The sequence below is a fragment of the Suricata suricatta genome, chromosome 2 (assembly GCF_006229205.1).
Source record: "Suricata suricatta isolate VVHF042 chromosome 2, meerkat_22Aug2017_6uvM2_HiC, whole genome shotgun sequence".
Classification (NCBI taxonomy): Eukaryota; Metazoa; Chordata; class Mammalia; order Carnivora; family Herpestidae; genus Suricata; species Suricata suricatta.
Window position 1 is genome coordinate 52,542,549 of NC_043701.1, and position 4,858 is coordinate 52,547,406.

At 34.3% G+C, this 4,858-nt stretch overlaps 1 long non-coding RNA gene across 1 annotated transcript in view; it reads right to left on the minus strand.

The window, feature by feature from the left end:
* LOC115306162 overlaps window positions 1-980 on the minus strand; it is a 37,638-nt gene extending 36,658 nt beyond the window's left edge. The window contains exon 1 of the long non-coding RNA XR_003915217.1: window positions 908-980. This is a non-coding gene — a long non-coding RNA (uncharacterized LOC115306162). The remainder of the gene's footprint in view (window positions 1-907) is intronic.
* Window positions 981-4,858: the final 3,878 nt, after the last annotated feature.

Consider the following 4,858-nt stretch of genomic DNA (forward strand, 5'->3'; position numbering starts at 1 on the left):
TTACTAATCATTAGGAAATAGAAATCAAAACCACTATAAAACACCATTTTCCTTCTATTAAGATGGATATGATCAAACAAACAAATGGAGAATATCAGATATTGGCAATGATGTGGAAAAATTGGAACCCTTGTCCTTTGCTGGTGAGAATGCAAAAATGGTGCCACCTCCTTGGAAAACACTATGACATTCCCTATTTGTATTTGTATACCCATTTGTATTCTAATGTTCATTTCATCATTATTCAAAGTAGCCAAAAAATGGAAACAATAAAGGACCATCAATAGATATACAAAATATGGTTTGGTATATATATATATATATATATATATATATATATATATATATATATACACATATATATTTAATATATACATAAATACATACATTGGAATATTATTTAGCCTATGAATGAAATAAGCCAAACCCAAAACAGCAAATACTTAATTCCACTTATTTGAGCTATTCAGTAGTCAAATTTGTAGACAGAAAAGAGAATATGGTTACTAGTTTCTGGGGAGAGCATTATTGGTGAGTCATTATTTAATGTGTACAGAGTTTTAGAAATATCTGGAAATGAATGGTGGTAATGGTTGCACAACAATGTGAATGTATTTAGTGCCAATGAACGTCACACTTAATAATGGATAAAAAGGTAAATTTTATGTATGTCTTTCACATTAAAACTTCTCATAAGTATGTCTTTTGACCACATCTTGTAGGCACTGTGTGCCCATTATGGCATTCCAACTTTGGCTTTTTACATTTCTTTTTCCTGAACACCACATACACATATTGATTTATTTCTTATTCTTGGATTAACATTCTTTAATTTGCTTCATTCCAGCTACATACACACCTTCTATTTGTGAATTTCCTTGAATTCAGTTATGGGTATGTTACTTACACTGACCACTCAAAAGTGAATGTCACCTTCAGGAGAAGTATTTGATTTCCAGTGTTTTGATTCTCCAGTGCTATCCATCCCTGTGCTGTAGCCAATATGGCAGCACCTACAGGTGTAAAAGAAAAAAGTGAGCCATCGCATGGAGAACAGGTGCTCTGCACATCACTCAAAACTTACAGTAAGTCCACATTCAAGAAATAAACTTGTATAGGTTTAAGTTCTTTCCAACTCATACAGCAGGTTCAAACACATATCATGTTTTCAAAATGTAAAACATTTGATAGTATCATTTGTGACTAAAATTGGTAGGAAAGAAATGACCTCTCTATTCATAGTCTACTGGTGACAGTACAAATACATACATGTATATATGTTGGGCAATCAATTTGTATCATGAGATTTAGAATGCATATATATGTCATCAGTGACTGATTCCACACCTCCATATATAATGTGGAGAATCAATCCCATGGGGGCATAAAGATGGACATACATATGTTCAGCACAGCCTTGTTTTAACATTGCCACATTGGAAATAAATGTCTATCAGTAGGGCAATAATATAAAAAATATAATTCATATAATATATAATCCTATGCTGCAATTCAAGAGGTGTAAAATACCCTTATGTGTGAGACTGTGAGTTTTAAAACATCATGTTAACACGTGTCATAATAATTTGAATTCAGTGATACAGTTTTATGTAAAGCAAGTTCAAATTCTTATATTTAACAAGGATACATATGTCAACTCTTTGGAGTGGGTCTAGAGAGGGTCCCACCAAGTGCTAAAGTCAGGGAAAGGTAGAGAAGTTAGAAGTGCTAGAGAGAAGACCTTGGATTTTCAATAACATTAACTATTTCAGTAACATTGGGTTTATGATGACAGGGACTGATTCACATACTTCATATATATGTACAGTGTCATACTTGTGAGTTCCATTTTTGGTAATGGAAGATAATTAATTCAAATTAACAACACCTTCAGGGAAAAATGGAAGATAATTAATTCAAATCAACAACACCTTCAGGGAAAAATCTTAAAAGACAAAAATGAATAAATAACTGCTCTTGAAATCATCAGAGATCTAAATGGAAGTGAAGAATCACACACTCGAGATCCAGAAAAGATGGCATGCCTTCGTGGCTCCATCGGTTAAGCATCTTGATTTTGGGTCAGGTTAAGACCTCACTGTTCATGATATCAAGCCCACATCTGCTGTTAGCACAGAGCCAGCTTGGGATTCTGCCCCCCTTCTCTGCCCCTCCCCTGCTCACCCTCTTTCCCAAAACAAATAAATGTTTTTTTTTTTTAATCCAGAAAAGAAAACCACTTAGATGATCTGGACATTTGGAATCATTTATCCCAGAGGGAGATCTGTTAATTTAACAAAGAACTTAGAAGCTGAAAAGCTGAGGTTTGGAAGCCTTGTCAGGTACAGACAACCACAAATTGAAGGCCAAGACACACCCATCTGAGGGCACCTTGTGTTATGTGCATTGAGACTCTGGAGTCTACATCACAGACAAAGATTTGCCAGAAACCAACTGGCTATTCCAGCTACTTAAACCTGGTTTTGAAGTCCCGCTTGAGGGGGAGATGATATGGGATTATACTTCCCCCTAGGTTTGTTCAAGAAGTAAAAACTAACCAACCAACTAAACAATCAACCAATAAAAACCAAAAATAAGCCCTTTGAGAAATGATAAAATCATTCCTAGTCTTCATGTTTTTTTTCTGTGAACATTTGTATACAATATCTACCATCCAGTTGGAACAGACCAGGCAGAAGAGGAATAAGAATTTATAACCGAATAATGGGGGAAAAACTAGATAGTAGAAAGAGAGCCACAAAAAAAAAAAAAAATCCAGATACTGGAGTTTCCAGAAAAAAATCTTAGAACTTTAGAAGAGAAAGTACTGTGGAAAAAAAAAATCTAAAACAGGAAGTTAAGAGAACAACTTAATAAATCAATGCAGTGTTCCACAGCTTCATAGACAGACACATAAAGAAAATAGCATACTATCAATGAATGAAATGAAGAAAAGTATATGAAATATGAGAGTAGAAATGAAGAATAGAGGTAATGCTCTATATGAAATGTGAGAGAAATATAAGATGTGAACTGTAAATTAGAAAGTTGAAAACAGAGTTGAATCAAGGAAAATATTTGTGGTAGAATCTCATCAAGAAAGGAGAGAGTACTGCAGAGATAATATTTGAAAATATAATAAAATTCCCCCAAATTTACAAAAGACATCAGGCCAAGATAAAAGTCTGACTATGAATCACATAATGAATGGACCAAAAAACCTACATCTGACATCATCATCATTATCTTCATTATCATCATTATCATTGAGATAAAACCCAAATACCATGGAAAAAGTCTTAACAGCATTCAGAGGTAGATAGATGACAAAGACAGCTGACTTCTAGCCAAAAAAGAAAAAAAAATTCTCTCCCCCCAAACAACAACAATAACAAAAAAACCAGATGATTACAAAAACAAACAAAAAAAACAAAACAAAAACCAAAATCAAAACAGAACAAAACAGAAAACCCCAAAAACCAAAAACACAGAAGCAGAAGACAGTGGTATGCCATCATCAAATGGAAATGGAAATTCTTGCAAACCTGGAATTCTATCTCAGGTACAACTGTATTTTAAAAATGGAGCTGACAACAATTTTTTTTAATTAAAAAGGAAGCTGAAAGGAATAAAAATACTGATAAGTTATGACCAGAAGTCATGTGGTAAGAAAGTACTTAATAGTTTTCTTTAGCAGAAGAAACATAACCTGTTTTAAAATCAAACAAGACCTCTATTTGATTTCATGTGTAAGAAAACAGTCCAGGATGATTGTAAACCTTCACTCATAAAAGATAAAATTTAAAACAACAGTGCTTCTAAGAGGTAGCAAAAAATTCTTTGTCATTCAGGGAAAGAAAGATTTTTAACATAAAAATGTTAATTATTAATGAAAATCGATTAAAATAAATGACATTAAAACTAATGACTTTCATCTGACTACAGATAGCAGAATGAAAAGCTACCTTCATAGTGAGAGACTCCATCTGCATACACAATAATAGCATAAGACTATTTCCAGAAAAAATAATTCACATAAATCAGATTTTTTAAAAAGACAATGCGAAAGAAACATGATAAGACACAAGCAGGCACCTTATATAAAAGGAGTGCGGGAGGCAACCTGCAAGATGCGTCCAGAGTTCTTGCCTCCTAGTGTTCACCCCTGGCGTGATCCCTTCTTCTCGAGTGACAGCTAAAACAAAGCACTTGTTCTAATAGAACACAGCAAAAGTGATGACAAACCACTTCCAAGGTCAGGTTATAAAGGGACGATAGCTTCCATCATGGCTACTGATCCTCACACTCTCTGTTCTCTCTGATGGAAGCTAACAGCCATGTGTGGGCAACTCAACTGCCCTAAAGAGAGGCACACCTGGTGACAGTGAGGCCTGCCCATAGCAGCATAAATGAGCTCAGAATTGTATCTGCACCCAACTGGGCCTTTGAAAAACTATAACCCAGTGACCATATTGACTGTGGCCTCAGAGAGATCCAACAGAACATACTGGCTAGGCAGCCTCCAGATTTCTGACCCAAAGAAACTGTGAGATGATAAATAATTGTTTTTTAAGCCATTACATTTTGGGTAATTTCTTATGTACCAAGAGATAATTCATATATATTCAAGTATCCAATAACAATTTGAAAAGCCGCTAAGCATCATTATGCATTGTGAATAATCAAAATACAATACCACTATACATCTTTCAGAAGAGCAAAAATTAGCAATGAGCCTTCTGATACTACAACATACTGATAAGTTTGGGAGCAATAAACATGATCATGCATGGCTAATTGGAGTGCAAATTTATCTAATTGCTTTGGAAACCAGATTGAATATTTGCATTCTCTGTAT